The sequence below is a fragment of the Helianthus annuus genome, chromosome 7, assembly GCF_002127325.2.
Source record: "Helianthus annuus cultivar XRQ/B chromosome 7, HanXRQr2.0-SUNRISE, whole genome shotgun sequence".
Classification (NCBI taxonomy): domain Eukaryota; kingdom Viridiplantae; phylum Streptophyta; class Magnoliopsida; order Asterales; family Asteraceae; genus Helianthus; species Helianthus annuus.
This window is the reverse complement of record NC_035439.2, coordinates 67,794,528-67,816,813: the sequence shown is the minus strand read 5'-3', so window position 1 is coordinate 67,816,813 and position 22,286 is coordinate 67,794,528.

Here is a 22,286-nt window from a genome sequence, read left to right as displayed (position 1 = left end):
CATACCATCGTCCTCGGTTGTGCAGGACACATACGGAAAACCTACGTATACTTATGCTACTCATTGTCCTCAGGTTGCGAAGGACACTCACGTAAAACCTACGTGAACTTATACTCACTACTGCCTCGGTTGTGTCAGGCACTTACGTAAAACCTACGTAAACCCCCGCATACCCCTATCCTCGGTTGTGAAGGATACTTACGTAAAACCTACGTAAACTTGTACGTATTACTGTTCTCGGGATATGTAGAACATTTATGGTTACGAATAGTCTAGTGGATATACAACATGGGAAGCCCCCACCAATAGAACTTACTATCGGCCCAGTAGAGCCACATGTTACAAACGAACTTACTATTACGCATTTACTTACTGTGAACTCGCTCAACTAGTTGTTGATCCTCTGTTACATGCCTTGCAGGTCGTTAGATACATGGAGCTTGCGCAGGGAGGAGCTGGTGGTTGTGGGCTTGGATCGTGATTGTTTCATTAAACACTTATGACTTTTCATACTATATTATGTTGGGTTTTACTTATACGCTTCCGCTAAATAGTGATAACATATTTATGTTTTGGAACACCTTTCATATGGATTGGTTTGGTTAAATTGCAATTACTTTTACTTTATACATTGTTCTATATGATTGGTGGCTTGATCCTGGTCAGTCACGCTCCCAAGCGGTGATACTCCGCAGGTGGATTTTGGGGGTGTGACAGATTGGTATCAGAGCCATTGGTTATAGAGAACTTGGTTTTAATATGGGGAAAACATTTTTATTAAAACCAGACTATAACCAGTACAGTGCTCAACGATCCACAACGACGCTTCGCTCCACGTGCAAGACTCAACATCCTAGGTAATAAGGTTTATGTTTATTGCCTATATGCTAGAATTACATAGAACTTTGATCGTAGTATGCTTAGATTACATTGCTCACTATTTGTTATTGCTTGAGAACACTTGTGTGCTTACACTCTTCTGTTATCACACTACTCGCGAACCATTCTCACTTATTCTACTTTTACTATGAAGATCATGTCTGGACGTGTGAACATGACTCAAGCCCACTTGACGGCTCTTATCAATGAACAAGTAGCTGCGGCACTTGCAGCTGCACAAGCAGGTAGTATACCCTGCGGATGTGATTCACACTAGGATCTTTAGATCCTACATTAACTCTTGTGTTTAACTTTGTCCTATTTGTACACAATAGGTCAACACGCCCCACAACCTGTCTGCACATTCAAGAACTTCATGGACTGTCGTCCAAGCTCATTCAGTGGCACGGAGGGGGCGGTTGGACTCCTCCACTAGTTTGAAAAGCCCGAGTCTGTGTTCGAGATATGTGAATGCCCTGAGGCTCGCAGGGTGAAATATGCCACTGGTACTTTAGAGGGGATCGCTCTAACTTGGTGGAACGCGCAAGTGCAGATCTTAGGGTTGGCAGCTGCTACCGCCACCCCTTGGAATGATTTCAAGGAACTGATTAAACGTGAATACTGCACACGGGAAGATATCCACAAGTTGGAAGATGAGTTGTACCATTTGAAAATGAATGGGTCAGAGATCGAAGCTTATACCAAGAGGTCAAACGAGCTGGCCGTGCTGTGTCCAACTATGGTGGACCCTCCAATCAAGCGCATCGAGTTGTATCTCAAAGGGTTAGCGCCAGAAATTCAAGGCCATGTAACATCGGCAAATCTTGACAACATCCAGGCCATTGAACGCCTTGCGCATCGCCTCACAGATCAGGCAGTGGATCAGAACAGACTGCCTAAACGTATCAGCGCTACTGCTACCGTTACCACTTCTGCTACACTTGCTACTCCCAGTGACAACAAGAGAAAATGGGAAGGGGATTCCAGCAAGGGATCAACTTCAGTTCAATCACAGGTTCAGCAGCGAAAGACTGACAGTTATCAGAGTCCCAGTCAGCACTCCTCAGGCAGCCACAGGCAGGGTGGATATCGAGGGAACCTCCCAAAGTGTAACAACTGTAACAGACACCACAGTGGCCAGTGTAACAAGGGTCGCTGTCAAAGATGCCTCAAGATGGGTCATGAGGCCAAGGATTGTAGGAGCCCTCGGCCTGCGAATCAGAATCAGCAGCAGCCACCAGCACAGCAGAATCAGCAACAGGGCAACAGGGGATGTTTTCATTGTGGTGCAGAAGGTCACTTCAAAAGGCACTGCCCTCAGCTAAACAGGAACCAGAACAACAACAACAATAACAACAATCAGGGAAATGGCAACAACAACAACAACGGTGGGAACAACAACGGCAATGAAGCAAGGGGTCGTGCATTTGTGTTGGGACAGGGTGATGCCAGAAATGATCCCAACGTAGTCATGGGTAAGTTTCTTCTTGACGACTTTTATGTTACTGTATTGTTTGATTCGGGTGCGGATACAAGTTATATGTCTCTTAAAGTTAGCCAAATGTTAAAACGTGCGCTAACACCATTAAACACCAAGCATGTCATAGAGTTAGCTAATGGTAAAAGTCTAGAAGCAACACAAATAGTTCAGGGTTGTAATCTTATCCTCGCTGGTCAGACTTTCTCCATCGATCTTATTCCTATAGTTCTGGGTAGTTTTGATATCGTCATTGGCATGGATTGGTTATCCAAGCAGCAAGCAGAGATCTTATGTAAGGAGAAGAACATTCGTATTCCTCGTTTGGGTAAGGAACCTCTCGAAGTTCAAGGTGACAAGAGTGGTGCTGTGGTTGGCATCATCTCTTTCTTGAAGGCTCAGAAATGTTTACGAAAGGGTTACACTGCCATTTTGGCACTAGTTACTGATGCATCGACGAAAGAGAAAAGGATAGAGGATATTCCAGTTGTACGTGATTTTCCTCAAGTGTTTCCTGAAGATTTACCTGGTCTACCGCCTCATCGTCAGGTCGAGTTTCAAGTCGAGCTAGCTCCAGGAGCAGCACCTATAGCTCGCGTACCGTATCGTTTAGCTCCAACTGAACTGGAAGAACTGTCTAAGCAACTACAAGAGCTCTTGGATAAGGGCTTCATTCGTCCAAGCTCTTCGCTTTGGGGAGCTCCAGTATTATTCGTGAAAAAGAAGGATGGCACTTTCAGGATGTGTATAGACTACCGTGAACTGAACAAGGTCACAGTGAAAAACCGTTATCCTCTTCCTCGTATTGACGACTTATTCGACCAGTTGCAAGGGTCGAGTTACTATTCCAAGATTGATCTAAGGTCAGGGTATCATCAGCTGAGAGTCCGGGATGAGGACGTCTCCAAGACAGCATTCAGAACTCGCTACGGTCACTACGAGTTCCTTTCATGCCATTTGGGTTAACGAACGCGCCTGCCGTATTTATGGATCTAATGAACAGGGTATGCAAGCCCTACTTAGACAAATTTGTGATAGTTTTTATCGACGACATCCTGATCTACTCCAAGAGTCAGGAGGAACACGAGCAGCACTTACGTCTTATCTTGGAACTTCTTCGAAAGGAACAACTGTACGCCAAGTTTTCAAAATGCGACTTCTGGCTTCGTGAAGTCCACTTCTTAGGCCATGTGGTGAACAGGGATGGGCTTCATGTCGATCCATCCAAGGTAGATTCGATCAGGAACTGGCCTGCACCGCGTACACCAACGGAAATACGCCAATTCTTGGGTTTGGCGGGGTATTATAGACGATTCATCAAAGACTTTTCAAAGATCGCACAACTGCTTACAATGTTGACACAGAAAGGTGTTACCTATCGTTGGGGAAATACACAAGAAACAACTTTTCAGTATCTGAAGGATAGACTATGCAGCGCACCTATTCTCTCATTGCCAGAGGGACAGACGATTTTGTAGTATATTGTGACGCATCGATACAGGGGCTTGGTTGTGTATTGATGCAGCGGGATAAAGTTATTGCCTACACTTCGCGGCAACTCAAAGTTCATGAACGGAACTACACGACGCACGATTTAGAGCTGGGAGCTGTTGTTTTCGCGCTTAAGATATGGCGACACTACCTGTACTGTACCAAGTGCACTATTTACACCGATCACAGGAGTCTTGAGCATATCTTCAAGCAGAAGGAATTGAACATGCGTCAACGACGATGGGTCGTGTTACTTAACGATTACGAATGCGCCATCAAGTACCATCCAGGTAAAGCCAATGTTGTGGCTGACGCTCTCAGTCTAAAAGACACTCTACCTAGGCGTGTACGAGCTTTGCAGCTCACCATTCAGTCTAGAATTCCTGCACAAATACGAGATGCTCAGGTGGAATCATTGAAACCAGAAAACGTCAGGGCTGAAGCCTTACGCGGCTCAAGGCAACGATTAGAACAGAAGAAGATGGCGCCTACTATGTAACATGGCGTATTTGGGTACCACTATACGGTGGTTTACGAGAACTTGTGATGGATGAAGCTCACAAGTCTCGCTACTCGGTACATCCAGGGTCGGATAAAATGTACCACGATCTTAAAACAACATATTGGTGGCCTAGCATGAAAGCCCACATCGCGACTTACGTCGGCAAGTGTTTGACATGTGCAAAAGTCAAAGTGGAGTATCAGAAACTAGCGGGCCTACTGCAGTAACCCAAGATACCGCAATGGAAATGGGAAGAAATTTCCATGGATTTTGTTACAGGCCTACCTAGATCTCAGCGGGGGAATGATACTATATGGGTGATCGTGGATCGACTCACCAAGTCTGCACACTTCCTGGCTATTAAGGAAACGGATAAGTTCTCCACCCTCGCAGACGTTTATCTTAAAGAAGTTGTTTCGAGGCACGGGGTGCCCACCTCCATCATTTCGGATCGGGATGCACGATTCACGTCAGAGCTATGGCAAGCGATGCACAAATCTTTTGGCTCACGGTTAGACATGAGCACAGCATATCATCCTCAGACGGATGGGCAGTCTGAGCGCATGATCCAGACTCTCGAAGACATGCTTCGGGCTTGCGTTATCGACTTCGGCAACGGCTGGGAAAAGCATCTCCCTTTGGTGGAGTTTTCGTATAATAACAGCTATCACACCAGCATTCAAGCCGCTCCATTTGAGGCATTGTACGGGCGTAAATGCCGGTCACCTCTCTGTTGGGCAGAGGTGGGGGATAGTCAGATCACGGGTCCAGAGATTGTAGTGGACGCCACGGAAAGATTGCGCAGATACGACAACGCATGGCGGCAGCTCGCGATCGCCAGAAAAGCTACGCTGATAAACGCAGAAAACCGCTCGAGTTTCAAGTTGGGGATCGAGTGCTACTTAAAGTCTCACCCTGGAAGGGTGTGGTTAGATTTGGTAAACGAGGCAAGCTCAATCCACGGTATGTTGGACCATTCGAAATCACTGAAAGAATAGGCAAGGTAGCCTACAGACTAAACCTACCAGCTGAACTCGGTGCAGTTCACAACGTATTCCACGTGTCGAATCTGAAGAAGTGTCTGTCAGATGAGACTCTCATAGTTCCTTTTAAGGAACTCACTATCGACGAGCGGTTGCAGTTCGTCGAGGAACTAGTTGAAATCACGGACCGGGATGTCAAGGTCCTCAAGAACACTAGAATACCTCTTGTACGAGTTCGTTGGAACTCCCGTCGTGGCCCAGAGTATACCTGGGAATGAGAAGATCAAATGGAACTTAAGTATCCCCAGTTATTCGGAAACCGTGCAACCACTACTGAGGCTGAAGCTACTACAGCAGAATTTCGGGACGAAATTCCAAATCAACGGGGGGATGATGTGACACCCCAGGAAAACCAGTAAACGATACAATCTACCTAGCTTCCTCAGTAACTGCATGCTAAATTTCGGGACGAAATTTCTTTCAAGTTGGGGATAATGTGACAACTCGAGTTTCCAAGATTCTAATTCCGCATTTATTGCACGTTTATTGTTGTTTAGTTGTTTATTTGCACAATTGATTTGTTGCGGAACTGTAACGTCTTGATACAATGAACGATATTGTGTGATTGTGCATGGTTATGTGTTAATTTTTAAAGATTTGACAAATAATTGGAAGTGGTGATGAAACTGTGAAATATACATCTTGTGCCTGTAATATGTAATAGATAATAATTGAGGGTGCATAGAGTGTTTAGTGAAACTTAAATCATACTTAACCCTAATTCCTTTTCACTAATCATTACACAAAGCAAAGCACGTACTTTCATTCTCTGATTCTCTGGCAATCATCATCATCTTCATCCTAGGCACAAGCTAATCATCACTCTTGATTTCCATACTCTAACTAGAATCAATTCAAGGTAAATGATTATTGATTATTTGATTGCATCAATTCTTGATTCTTGTAATACTTGTAAACCCTAGTTTTCATATGATAGTTCTGTGGTTATTGTTTGAGTTCTGATGATTGAGAAATGATTTAGTTTAGTGTGTAATCAATTGCTTGATGTTAAGATACAAGTTATGATAGAATGATTGTTTGATAAGTGATTTTTGATCTGCAAATGTATGAATTAGGGTTTTAGAATGATGAATGTAACTGTTGATCGAAGGAAACGTAACTGTTACAATTATACAGAACGTGTGATTGAATGTTTGTCTGAGTTTTGTGAATGTTGTTAGTCCGAGCTTTAATGACACATCATAGTCTGAGTTTTATTGTTTGATCTTGTCCGATCTTTAACCCTAGATAAAGTCCGAATTTTATTGCATGGTGGTGTTGTCCGACCTTTAAGCATATGAACATGGTCCGAGTTTTAAACCCTAGACCTTGTCCGACTTTTGTATTAGAAATGGGGGTCCGAGTTTTGCATCTAGGAGTTGGGTGGTCCGAATTTTAACCCTCTCCCACTTGTCCGACCTTTGTGAAGGTCCCCCACCCCCCTTGTCCGAGTTTCTTGGCCCCCAAACCCCCTCACATGGTCCAAACTTTGATAGGCCCCAACCCCATGTCAGACTTTGTGAAGCCCATATCCCCTAGTCCGAGTTTTATTCCCCCCACTTTATGTCTAACCTTTAATGGCACCACAAAGGTCCGAGTTTCATGCTAGGGACCTTTGGTCCGACTTTTGAACAGGGGAAACCCCCCTCCCCCCACACTTGTCCGAGCTTTTAAGAAGGGCAAGGCCCTGTCTGACTTTGTGTATGATTAATATGAGGCCCTGAGTGTGTGCTATATAATGTTGAATCTGTTAAGATGTGTATGTCACTTGGTTAAGTCACTAACTCCGTTAAACTTGTGAAGTTTATTAAAGCTGCTAAATGTACCAAGTATCTTAACGGTGGCAATTAGGTTAATATCCACGTTAGACTAAACTGTGAAATCAAAGACGTGACGCATGAATTATGTGAATACGAGTAACTGTTTACGTGATGTATGATTCTATATATATAATCGTATGATACTGAATGCAACTGTATGATCTTGCATGTATGAATCATTCTATGTGATATCATCCTGTACACAATAAGCACACAAAACACAGTTGCTTGAATATCAATGACTTGCAAACCCTAATTGGATGCAAACACTTACATCGTATCATGTGCAATGAATCCTAGGTCGTGTGTAACGGACTTAGACATTTAGTTAACCCTAGAAGCAATAACATACCGAGCAAACCAAGGTGAGTTCACACTCTTACTAAGGCATGGGATTCCCAGGGTTTGGGAATGGGATTGAAGGAATAAGGTTGAATAGAATCGTACTTACACTGTTACTAGACTACCATACCATCGTCCTCGGTTGTGCAGGACACATACGGAAAACCTACGTATACTTTGTCACACCCCCAAATTCCACACGCGGAGTACCACCGCTTGGGAGTGTGACTGACCAGGATCAAGCCACCAATCATATTGAACAATATAAATAATTAAAGAAATTCATAAACCCAATTCAATACAATTGATGTTCCAACAAAACATAGTTTAAGTAGCGGAAGCAAGTAAGTAACCCAACATAGTTAATAGTTTTAAAAGTCATAACAGTTCAACGTAGTAATCACGATCCTTGTCCACAACCACCGCGCCTCCAGTGCAAGCTCCATAAGTACCTAAGGTCCTGCAAGGCATGCATCAATGAGTCAACAACTAGTTGAGCGAGTTCACAGTTAACAGTTCAGTAATAGTATAGTGTGAGTAGTAGTATGTTCGTTCGTTATGTCATGTATCGTATTAGTTTCCATCGCGGCCTCCCAGGCAGGTATGCGAAGATATTAGGGGATGTTCATCCCGAGTATTCTAGACTAGGTTTATCTGTATCGCGGCCTACCAGGCAGGTGTGCGAAGATTAGTAAATTCAGTTCGCGGCCTTCCAAAGGCAGGTGTGCGAAGTCAGTCATAATATCGCGGCCAACCCTTGGCAGGTGTGCGAAGATCAGTTCAATATGTGTTACTAGTCTAGTCGTAGTTCTACCAGCGAAGTATATACAATAGTTCATCAAATCCCATTCCCACCCGGGAACCCCATGCCTTGGCTGTGTGAACTCACCTTGGTTTGCTCGGTATGTTATTGCTTCTAGGGTTTATTAACTGTCTAAGTCCGTTACACACGACCTAGGATATGTTGCACATGATACGATGTAAGTGTTTGCATCAAATTAGGGTTTGCAAGTCACTGATATTCAAGCAATTGTGTTTAGTGTGCGTATTGTGTACCGGATGATATCACATAGAATGTTCACGTATGCAGGATCATACAGTTGCATTCAACTTCATACAAGCATATATGGAGTCATACAGTTATATGCAGCAATTACGGTATCATACGGTAATGTACAGACATCATACAATAAGTAGTTTTCAATAACATGCATACAGTGGTGATAGGATCAACATATTTCATTCAATATCAACTTGGTTCCATTAACAAGCCAACATACTCGGACCGTATACTATCCACAAAGCTCGGATCCCAAATATATCTAGTAAAAGGTCGGGCTACACGTCTACATATAAAAGTCATACTAAGTGTGTTATGCACAATAGTTCGGACAGTAACATATCAAAAGGTGTTCGGACTACCCTTGCATCAATGAAACTCGGACACCCTCCTGGTTCCTTATAAAAGTCGGACAAGGTATGTGCCTTAAAAAAACTCGGACCATGTAGTATACATAATAAAACTCGGACAGAAGGGGTAACACCCCCCCAAATACTCGGACAGGGGATCCCTCCTAAAACTCGGACTTGGTGAATTTTCTATCACAAAATCGGACTAGGGGTGGGCTCAAGAAACTCGGACCCCTTTGCTTCTTAGAAAGGTCGGACCTAGTGTCTAATGTATAAAACTCGGACCCCTAATCATTAAGTAAAACTCGGTACTAGGTTAACAACATGAAGATCGGATAACATGAGGTACAAACAAAGTCAGACAAGGCTCGGAACAACATAAAGATCGGATAACATAAAGCTCGGACCAAGCCCATCTCACAAGATCAATTTATCTTGTGATGTTCTTCAATGTCGGACCTAGTGTTTTGGAGCCAAAGCTCGGACCACAAGTGTCATGAAACTCGGGATCAAGCATTTCATGAAGGAGTTCGGACAAGCATCATCATATATATATAAAAGTCGGACCTTGTCATTTACATATAATTCGGACAAGAACACTAACAAAACTCAGACAAGCAATAGTCATACAACAGATTATTCCAGTTCAACGTGATTATATCAGTTACGTATTAGCATACATACGATCCAAAACCCTAATTGCTTTACTTTTGCATAGAAGAAACCAAATCAACAATCACATATCATGCATCTAATTCATCAGACAATGGATTACATGATGAATCATCTTCATATCACACTAATCAACATAAATCAAAAACACAGAACCATCACATGAAGACTAGGGTTTACAAGAATTACAAGAATCAAGCATTGATAACAATCAAACAACAATTAATCACAAACAATGATTAAGCAATTACCTTGATTCGATTCTAGATGGATTGGTAATCAACCTTGATGCAAAAGAACTTGTGAATCCAAGAATGATGAGAAGATGGTTGTAGAGAGGATTAGAGAATACAGTGCTTTGGTTTTTGTGAAAATGATTAGTGAAAGGGACTAGGGTTAACAATGATTAGAGTTTCACTAATTACACTATGCATCCCTAAGTGTCATATTTTACACATGTACACCATCTCATCACAATTTCATAGTTTCACCACCCAGTTTACATATTTGACAAGTTTATCACAATTAACGCATAACCAATCAATTACACAATACACTTTATTGTAACAAAACGCATACAATTTCATAGCAATCAATTGTGCAAATAACAACTAAACAATACATGAACGTGCAATAGATGCAAAATAGAAATCTTGGAAGTTCGAGTTGTCACATTATCCCCAACTTAAAAGAAATTTCGTCCCGAAATTTGGTACGCACTCACTGAGGAAGCTAGGTAAGCTGTATTGTTCACTGGTTTTCCTGGGGTGTCACATCATCCCCCCGTTGATTTGGAATTTCGTCCCGAAATTCAGTAGTAGTAGCTTCAGCCTCAGTAGTGGTTGCATTGGTTCCGAATAACTGGGGGTACTCTTCTTTCATTTGGTCTTCGCGTTCCCAGGTGTACTCTGGGCCACGTCGGGAGTTCCAACGAACTCGAACAAGAGGGATTCTCTTGCTTTTGAGGACCTTAACATCCCGGTCCGCGATTTCAACTGGTTCCTCGACGAACTGCAACCGCTCGTCGATGGTGAGTTCCTTAAAAGGAACTATGAGGGTCTCATCTGACAGGCACTTCTTCAGATTCGACACGTGAAATACGTTGTGAACTGCACCGAGTTCAGCTGGTAGGTTTAGCTTGTAGGCCACTTTGCCTATTTTCTCAATGATCTCGAACGGTCCAACATACCGCGGATTTAATTTGCCCCGTTTGCCAAAACGAACCACACCCTTCCAGGGTGAGACTTTTATTAAAACCTGGTCCCCGACCTGAAATTCCAACGGTTTCCTACGCTTATCCGCGTATGCTTTCTGACGGTCGCGTGCTGCCGCCATGCGTTGTCGTATTTGTGCAATCTTTTCTGTGGCGTCTACTACAATCTCTGGACCCGTGATCTGACTATCCCCCACCTCTGCCCAATAGAGAGGTGACCGGCATTTACGTCCGTACAATGCCTCGAATGGAGCGGCTTGTATGCTGGTGTGATAACTGTTGTTGTATGAGAACTCCACTAACGGGAGATGCTTTTCCCAGCCATTGCCGAAATCAATAACACATGCCCGAAGCATGTCTTCTAGAGTTTTAATCGTGCGCTCAGACTGCCCATCCGTCTGAGGATGATATGCTGTGCTCATGTCTAATCGTGAGCCGAAAGATTTGTGCATCGCTTGCCATAGCTCTGACGTGAATCGTGCATCCCGATCTGAAATGATGGAGGTGGGCACCCCGTGCCTCGAAACAACTTCTTTAAGATAAACGTCTGCAAGAGTGGAGAACTTATCCGTTTCCTTAATAGCCAGGAAGTGTGCAGACTTGGTGAGTCGATCCACGATCACCCATATGGTATCATTCCCACGCTGGGATCTGGGTAGGCCTGTAACAAAATCCATGGAAATTTCTTCCCATTTCCATTGCGGTATCTTGGGCTGCTGCAGTAGGCCCGCTGGTTTCTGATACTCTACTTTGACTTTTGCACAAGTCAAACACTTGCCGACGTAAATAGCGATGTGGGCCTTCATACTAGGCCACCAGTATGTTGTTTTGAGATCGTGGTACATTTTATCCGACCCTGGATGTACTGAGTAGCGAGACTTGTGTGCTTCATCCATCACAAGTTCTCGTAAACCGCCATATAGTGGGACCCAAATACGCCCCGTTACATAGTAGGCGCCGTCTTCCTTTTGTTCCATTCGTTGCCTTGAGCCGAGTAAGGCTTCAGCTTTGACGTTTTCAGGCTTTAATGCTTCCATCTGAGCAGTTCGTATCTGTGCGGGAAGACTGGACTGAATAGTGAGCTGCAAGGCTCGTACGCGTCTAGGTAGAGTGTCTTTCCGGCTGAGAGCGTCAGCCACAACATTGGCCTTGCCTGGATGGTACTTAATAGCGCATTCGTAGTCGTTCAGTAGTTCGACCCATCTTCGTTGACGCATGTTCAAATCCTTTTGCTTAAGAATATACTCGAGACTCCTGTGATCGGTGTAAATAGTGCACTTGGTACCGTACAGGTAGTGTCGCCATATCTTAAGCGCGAAAACAACAGCTCCCAGCTCTAAATCGTGCGTCGTGTAGTTTCGTTCATGAACTTTGAGTTGACGAGAAGTGTAGGCAATAACTTTATCCCGTTGCATCAATACACAACCAAGCCCCTGTATCGATGCGTCACAAAAGACCACAAAATCGTCCGTGCCTTCTGGCAATGAGAGAATAGGTGCGCTGCATAGCCTATCCTTTAGGTACTGAAAAGCAGTTTCTTGTGTATTACCCCAACGATAGGTAACACCTTTCTGTGTCAACATAGTGAGCGGCTGAGCGATCTTCGAAAAGTCTTTGATGAATCGTCTGTAATACCCCGCCAAACCTAAGAATTGGCGTATTTCCGTAGGAGTACGCGGTGCAGGCCAGTTCCTGATCGAATCTACCTTGGATGGATCGACATGAATCCCATCCCTGTTCACCACATGGCCTAAGAAGTGGACTTCACGAAGCCAGAAGTCGCATTTGGAAAACTTGGCGTACAATTGCTCCTTTCGAAGAAGTTCCAAAATTAATCGTAGGTGATGTTCGTGCTCCTCCTGACTCTTTTAGTAAATCAGAATGTCGTCGATGAAGACAATGACGAACTTGTCAAGATAGGGTTTGCACACCCTGTTCATAAGATCCATGAAAACTGCAGGCGCGTTCGTAAGCCCAAATGGCATAACAAGAAACTCGTAGTGACCGTAGCGAGTTCTGAATGCTGTCTTGGAGACGTCCTCATCCCGGACTCTCAGCTGATGATACCCTGACCTTAAATCAATCTTGGAATAGTAACTCGACCCTTGCAACTGGTCGAATAAGTCGTCAATACGAGGAAGAGGATAGCGGTTCTTCACAGTGACCTTGTTCAGTTCGCGGTAATCGATGCACATCCTGAATGTGCCATCCTTCTTCTTCACGAATGGTACTGGAGCTCCCCAAGGCGAAGAGCTTGGACGAATGAAGCCCTTATCCAAGAGCTCTTGTAGTTGCTTCGAGAGTTCTTCTAGTTCAGTTGGAGCTAATCGATACGGTGCGCGAGCTATAGGTGCTGCTCCTGGGGCTAGCTCGACTTGGAATTCGACTTGACGATGAGGCGGTAGACCAGGTAAATCTTCAGGAAACACTTGAGGAAATTCGCGTACAACTGGAATATCCTCAATCCTTTTCTCTTTCGCCGATGCATCTGTAACAAGTGCCAAAATAGCCGTATGACCCTTTCGTAAACATTTCTGAGCCTTCAGGAAAGAGATGATGCCAACCACTGCACCACTCTTGTCGCCTTGAACTTCGAGAGGTTCTTGACTAGAACGAGGAATACGAATGACCTTTTCCTTGCATAAAATCTCTGCGTGATGCTGGGATAACCAATCCATGCCGATGACGATGTCGAAACTACCCAGAACTATTGGAATGAGATCAATCGAGAAGGTCTGACCCGCTAGAACAATGCTACAACCCTTGACTACATGCGTGGCTTCTACACTCTTACCATTTGCTAGTTCTACGACATGTTTGATGTTTAAGGGTGTTGGTGTACGTTTTAACAATTTACTCATTTTCAAGGACATATAACTTGTGTCAGCACCCGAATCAAATAAGACAGTAACATAAATATCGTCGAGAAGAAACTTACCCATAACCACATTGGGATCATTCACTGCGTCACCCCGACCTAGCACAAAAGCACGACCTCGAGCTTCGTTGCCATTGTTGTTGTTGTTTCCCCCGTTGTTGTTGTTATTGTTCCCGTTGCCCTGATTGTTGTTGTTGCGATTCTGGTTCTGGTTCAGTTGAGGGCAATCGCGTTTGAAGTGACCCTCAGCCCCACACTGGAAACATCCCCGGTTTCCACGCTGTGGCTGCTGGTGCTGGTTCTGTGGAGCTGGCGGTGGGAGTTGCTGGTTCTGATTTGCTGGCCGTGAGCTTCTACAATCCTTAGCCTCATGACCCATCTTGAGGCATCTTTGACACCGTTCCCTGCGACATCTTCCTCTGTGGTGTTTGTTGCACTTATTACACCATGGGTGAATTCCCCGATATCCACCCTGCCCCTGACTGCCAGATGATTGCTGACTCGGATTCTGGTAGTCATTTGTCTTGCGCTGCTGAGACTGAACAGAAACTGATCCCTTGCTGGAATCCCCCTCCCATTTTCTCTTGTTGTCACTGGGAGTAGCAGAAGTAGTGACAGCAGTAGTGGTAGCTTTGACACGTTTTGGCAGCCTGTTCTGATCCACTGCCTGATCTGTAATGCGGTGAGCGAGGCGCTGAATAGCCTGAATGTTGTCAAGATTAGCCGATGTCACATGGCTCTGAATCTCTGGTGCTAATCCCTTGAGGTACAACTCGATACGCTTGTAAGGAGGGTCCACCATAGTTGGACAAAGCACGGCCAGCTCGTTCGACCGTTTAGTATAAGCTTCGATCTCTGACCCAACCATTTTCAAGTGATACAGTTCATCTTCCAGCTTGTGAATGTCTTCACGAGTGCAGTATTCCCTTTTGATCAATTCCTTGAAATCATTCCAAAGGGTGGCGTTAGCAGCTGCCAACCCTAGGATCTGTACTTGCGCGTTCCACCAAGTCAACGCGATTCCTTCCAAAGTGCCAGTGGCGTACTTGACCCTGCGAGCCTCAGGGCATTCACACATTTCGAACATAGATTCTAGCTTCTCAAACCAATGGAGGAGTCCCACTGCCCCCTCGGTGCCACTGAATGAGCTTGGACGACAGTCCATGAAGTTCTTGAAAGTGCAGACAGGCTGCTGAGCGTGTTGACCTATTGTGTACGAATAGGACAAGGTTAATCACAAGAGTTAAGGTAGGATCTAAAGATCCTAGTGTGAGTCTAAACTGCAGGGTATACTACCTGCTTGAGCAGCTGCAAGTGCCGCAGCAACTTGAGCTTGAACGAGAGCCTCTAGCTGGGCTTGAGTCATGTTAATTCGTCCAGACATGATCTTCATAGCAAATGCAACATGAGTTAGAGAGGTTCGCGAATAGAGCGATGACAGAAGAGTGTAAGCACATAAGTATTCTCATGTAACGACGTATAGTAAGCAATGTAATCTAGCATACTACGAGCAAAGTTCTATGCAGTTCTAGCAAGCAGGTAATAAACATAAACCTTATTACCTAGGATGTTGAGTCTTGCACGTGGAGCGAAGCGTCGTTGTGGATCGTTGAGAGCACTGTTCTGGTTATAGTCTGGTTTTAATAAAAACGTTTTCCCATATTAAAACCAAGTTCTCTATAACCAATGGCTCTGATACCAATCTGTCACACCCCCAAAATCCACACGCGGAGTACCACCGCTTGGGAGCGTGACTGACCAGGATCAAGCCACCAATCATATTGAACAATATAAATAATTAAAGAAATTCATAAACCCAATTCAATACAATTGATGTTCCAACAAAACATAGTTTAAGTAGCGGAAGCAAGTAAGTAACCCAACATAGTTAATAGTTTTAAATGTCATAACAGTTCAACGTAGTAATCACGATCCTTGTCCACAACGACCGCGCCTCCAGTGCAAGATCCATAAGTACCTAAGGTCCTGCAAGGCATGCAACAACGAGTCAACAACTAGTTGAGCGAGTTCACAGTTAACAGTTCAGTAATAGTATAGTGTGAGTAGTAGTATGTTCGTTCGTTATGTCATGTATCGTATTAGTTTCCATCGCGGCCTCCCAGGCAGGTATGCGAAGATATTAGGGGATGTTCATCCCGAGTATTCTAGACTAGGTTTATCTGTATCGCGGCCTACCAGGCAGGTGTGCGAAGATTAGTAAATTCAGTTCGCGGCCTTCCAAAGGCAGGTGTGCGAAGTCAGTTATAATATCGCGGCCAACCCTTGGCAGGTGTGCGAAGATCAGTTCAATATGTGTTACTAGTCTAGTCGTAGTTCTACCAGCGAAGTATATACAATAGTTCATCAAATCCCATTCCCACCCGGGAACCGCATGCCTTGGCTGTGTGAACTCACCTTGGTTTGCTCGGTATGTTATTGCTTCTAGGGTTTATTAACTGTCTAAGTCCGTTACACACGACCTAGGATATGTTGCACATGATACGATGTAAGTGTTTGCATCAAATTAGGGTTTGCAAGTCACTGATATTCAAGCAATTGTGTTTAGTGTGCGTATTGTGTACCGGATGATATCACATAGAATGTTCACGTATGCAGGATCATACAGTCGCATTCAACTTCATACAAGCATATATGGAGTCATACAGTTATATGCAGCAATTACGGTATCATACGGTAATGTACAGACATCATACAATAAGTAGTTTTCAATAACATGCATACAGTGGTGATAGGATCAACATATTTCATTCAATATCAACTTGGTTCCATTAACAAGCCAACATACTCGGACCGTATACTATCCACAAAGCTCGGATCCCAAATATATCTAGTAAAAGGTCGGGCTACACGTCTACATATAAAAGTCATACTAAGTGTGTTATGCACAATAGTTCGGACAGTAACATATCAAAAGGTGTTCGGACTACCCTTGCATCAATGAAACTCGGACACCCTCCTGGTTCCTTATAAAAGTCGGACAAGGTATGTGCCTTAAAAAAACTCGGACCATGTAGTATACATAATAAAACTCGGACAGAAGGGGTAACACCCCCCCCCCCCCCCAAATACTCGGACAGGGGATCCCTCCTAAAACTCGGACTTGGTGAATTTTCTATCACAAAATCGGACTAGGGGTGGGCTCAAGAAACTCGGACCCCTTTGCTTCTTAGAAAGGTCGGACCTAGTGTCTAATGTATAAAACTCGGACCCCTAATCATTAAGTAAAACTCGGTACTAGGTTAACAACATGAAGATCGGATAACATGAGGTACAAACAAAGTCAGACAAGGCTCGGAACAACATAAAGATCGGATAACATAAAGCTCGGACCAAGCCCATCTCACAAGATCAATTTATCTTGTGATGTTCTTCAAAGTCGGACCTAGTGTTTTGGAGCCAAAGCTCGGACCACAAGTGTCATGAAACTCGGGATCAAGCATTTCATGAAGGAGTTCGGACAAGCATCATCATATATATATAAAAGTCGGACCTTGTCATTTACATATAATTCGGACAAGAACACTAACAAAACTCAGACAAGCAATAGTCATACAACAGATTATTCCAGTTCAACGTGATTATATCAGTTATGTATTAGCATACATACGATCCAAAACCCTAATTGCTTTACTTTTGCATAGAAGAAACCAAATCAACAATCACATATCATGCATCTAATTCATCAGACAATGGATTACACGATGAATCATCTTCATATCACACTAATCAACATAAATAAAAAACACAGAACCATCACATGAAGACTAGGGTTTACAAGAATTACAAGAATCAAGCATTGATAACAATCAAACAACAATTAATCACAAACAATGATTAAGCAATTACCTTGATTCGATTCTAGATGGATTGGTAATCAACCTTGATGCAAAAGAACTTGTGAATCCAAGAATGATGAGAAGATGGTTGTAGAGAGGATTAGAGAGTACAGTGCTTTGGTTTTTGTGAAAATGATTAGTGAAAGGGACTAGGGTTAACAATGATTAGAGTTTCACTAATTACACTATGCATCCCTAAGTGTCATATTTTACACATGTACACCATCTCATCACAATTTCATAGTTTCACCACCCAGTTTACATATTTGACAAGTTTATCACAATTAACGCATAACCAATCAATTACACAATACACTTTATTGTAACAAAACGCATACAATTTCATAGCAATCAATTGTGGAAATAACAACTAAACAATACATGAACGTGCAATAGATGCAAAATAGAAATCTTGGAAGTTCGAGTTGTCACATTATCCCCAACTTAAAAGAAATTTCGTCCCGAAATTTGGTACGCACTCACTGAGGAAGCTAGGTAAGCTGTATTGTTCACTGGTTTTCCTGGGTGTCACATCATCCCCCCGTTGATTTGGAATTTCGTCCCGAAATTCAGTAGTAGTAGCTTCAGCCTCAGTAGTGGTTGCATTGGTTCCGAATAACTGGGGGTACTCTTCTTTCATTTGGTCTTCGCGTTCCCAGGTGTACTCTGGGCCACGTCGGGTGTTCCAACGAACTCGAACAAGAGGGATTCTCTTGCTTTTGAGGACCTTAACATCCCGGTCCGCGATTTCAACTGGTTCCTCGACGAACTGCAACCGCTCGTCGATGGTGAGTTCCTTAAAAGGAACTATGAGGGTCTCATCTGACAGGCACTTCTTCAGATTCGACACGTGAAATACGTTGTGAACTGCACCGAGTTTAGCTGGTAGGTTTAGCTTGTAGGCCACTTTGCCTATTTTCTCAATGATCTCGAACGGTCCAACATACCGCGGATTTAATTTGCCCCGTTTTCCAAAACGAACCACACCCTTCCAGGGTGAGACTTTTAGTAAAACCCGGTCCCCGACCTGAAATTCCAACGGTTTCCTACGCTTATCCGCGTATGCTTTCTGACGGTCGCGTGCTGCCGCCATGCGTTGTCGTATTTGTGCAATCTTTTCTGTGGCGTCTACTACAATCTCTGGACCCGTGATCTGACTATCCCCCACCTCTGCCCAACAGAGAGGTGACCGGCATTTACGTCCGTACAATGCCTCGAATGGAGCGGCTTGTATGCTGGTGTGATAACTGTTGTTGTATGAGAACTCCACTAACGGGAGATGCTTTTCCCAGCCATTGCCGAAATCAATAACACATGCCCGAAGCATGTCTTCTAGAGTTTGAATCTTGCGCTCAGACTGCCCATCCGTCTGAGGATGATATGCTGTGCTCATGTCTAATCGTGAGCCGAAAGATTTGTGCATCGCTTGCCATAGCTCTTACGAATAGTCTAGTGGATATACAACATGGGAAGCCCCCACCAATAGAACGTACTATCGGCCCAGTAGAGCCACATGTTACAAACGAACTTACTATTACGCATTTACTTACTGTGAACTCGCTCAACTAGTTGTTGATCCTCTGTTACATGCCTTGCAGGTCGTTAGATACATGGAGCTTGCACAGGGAGGAGCTGGTCGTTGTGGGCTTGGATCGTGATTGTTTCATTAAACACTTATGACTTTTCATACTATATTATGTTGGGTTTTACTTATACGCTTCCGCTAAACAGTGACAACATATTTATGTTTTGGAACACCTTTCATATGGATTGGTTTGGTTAAATTGCAATTACTTTTACTTTATACATTGTTCTATATGATTGGTTGCTTGATCCTGCTCAGTCACGCTCCTAAGCGGTGATACTCCGCAGGTGGATTTTGGGGGTGTGACAACTGCAGATGTGTATCGATTACAGAGAACTGAATAAGCTCACTATCAAGAATCGGTACCCACTACCGAGGATTGATGACTTATTTGATCAGCTGCAAGGATCGAGCTACTATTCCAAGATCGACCTTCGATCGGGATACCATCAGTTAAGGATCTAAGAAGAAAGAATACCAAAGACTGCATTCAGAACACGTTATGGGCATTACGAGTTCCTTGTGATGCCATTCGGACTGACGAACGCCCCAGCAATATTTATGGATCTGATGAACCACGTTTGCAAACCATATCTCGATAAATTCATGATGATGATATCATGATTTTCTCGCAAACGAGAGAAGAGCACGAGCAACACCTCAGGACCATTCTGGAACTACTAAAGAGAGAGAAACTTTATGCAAAATTTTCAAAGTGCGAATTCTGAATTCGCGAAGTACAATTTCTTGGTCACGTTGTGAATGAGAAGGGCATTCATGTAGACCCATCCAAGATTGAAGCAATAAAGAATTTGGAAGCCCCCAAAACCCCAACTGAAGTTCGACAATTTTTGGGTTTAGCAAGCTATTACCAGCGATTTATCGAGAATTTCTCCAAGATAGCTCAACCGCTGACATCCGTTACGAAGAAAGACAAGAAGTACGACTGGGGTAATAAGCAGGAAGAAGCCTTCCAATTGCTCAAAAATAAGCTATGCGATGCACCGATACTATCCTTGCCCGAAGGCACTGAAGACTTCATGGTATACTGCGACGCTTCGCGTCAAGGTCTGGGTTGCGTACTCATGCAACGCCAAAAGGTCATCGCTTACACATCAAGACAGTTGAAAGTTCATAAAAGAAACTATACCACTCACGACCTGGAGCTAGGCGCAGTGGTATTCGACTTGAAGATCTGGCGACATTATTTATATGGTACTCGATGTACAATCTTCACGGATCATAAAAGGCTACAACACATATTCGATCAGAAGGAATTGAATATGTGTCAACGACGGTGGGTCGAGCTGCTGAACGACTATGACTGTGAAATTAAGTACCATCCTGGAAAGGCTAACGTTGTAGCAGACGCGTTGTTGGAATTGAACCCTATCAGAGGAACAGATAATCAAAGCCAAAACTGGATCAGAGTAGTGGATCCAGAATAAGCAGATGTTTACATACAAATCTCTCCCCTTGAAAGTGATTTCAACATCTGTAGACCTCCTATCTACTGATCTTGCTAAATGCTGACCTACAACTGCTGCTCAAGTAAAGACCTGATGAAAGACTAAAGCCCTGCTGATTCAATCTACTGCCTTGAGTCAAGCTCTGCTGATCCGGACAAGTGTTGCTGGGTTCACAGCAGTAGAAGGTTGCAGCAGCTGATTAATAGTCTGTTTTGTAATGTAATGTAATAGCAGTAGTTAACATAGCAGTGTTTGTATAGATCAGAGGTTAGAGTTTGTTAGGAGGTTAGATGTCACTTTCATGGTGACGTCAGCTAAGATGCTCAGTAGTTTGCAAGTGCCTATAAATAGATCAGTACTTTGTACTGTTCTATTAGCTCTTTTGCATCATCGTCTTCTTTGCATGAACAAACAACTGAGCTCTAGCTGAGGGGGAGTTTGCATTCATTCATCAATCATTGTAATCGTTATTGAAATAAATTCAATCTTCCGATTCATTGTGTAAAGATGTTTGATCAAAGTATTACTCTTGTTTGATTGTATGCAAAGTTTGTTTTCATCTTAATTCCGCTGCACACTCATCCATTTTCACTTTAATTACAAATACAAAATACAATCAGAATCAAGCTCAGATCCAACAATTGGTATCAGAGCTTGGACAGTCAAATTTGATTTAACAATCATTTTGACATAAATAGTTCAGCTCATAACAGTTGATACTGATCGTTTGTTCATTTGTTGAAAAACAGAGCAAGGATTAATCACCATTAAAGTTGATTTCTCAGTGTCTGTAAAACAACAAGAATGATGTCACAATCTCAGGATGATAAAAACAACATCGGCTTGCTTTTTAAACCACCTATGCTAAAAAGATATGAGTACAACATCTGGCAGAGGAGGATGGGTCACATCCTCGCTCAACAAAGCACAGGTTGTTGGAGGTCTGTCGTCTTTGGTCCCCATGTTCCTACAGTGCCAAGCGCTGAAGATGCTAAAAAGTTCGTTCCAAAACCAGTTGAAAACTATACCGAAACCGACTTTCAAAAGATCGAACTAGATGCTAAAGCGTTTAGCATCATAGCATCAGCGCTGCCCAATGAAATATATGCTGGACTGTTACACTGTAACAGTGCCAAAGAGTTATGGGACGCGCTTAAGGAACAGTTTGGGGGAACCGAAGAAGTCATAGAAAACAATAGGGAAATCCTGAACCAACAGTATGAAACATTTTGTCATGTTAAAGGCGAATCACTGACGCAACAATTCGAGCGTTTCAGTTGTCTCATCAGTGAACTGAGGCTTGTTAAAACCACTTTTACAAACTCAACTCAAAATAGCAGGTTCCTCAGGTCACTGCCAGAACAATGGGACACCATAGCTTTTGTCACCTGAAATTCACCTGAGTTCAAGGATCTGACCTTGACCCAACTCCACGATCGACTCCTGACCTACGAAAGGGAGTTGAACCAGAAAAGGAAGTTACAAGAGTCAGGAAAAACCGTTGATGATTATACATTCGGTAACACTGCTCTTTTGGGTCAAGAAGAATCTGGGAGTAATGCTAAGGATCAGGGTTATGATCACTTCATTGACATAACTGCTGGTGCAAATTTTAACAACCCTGATCCTCACACTGCAAGTATTGCAT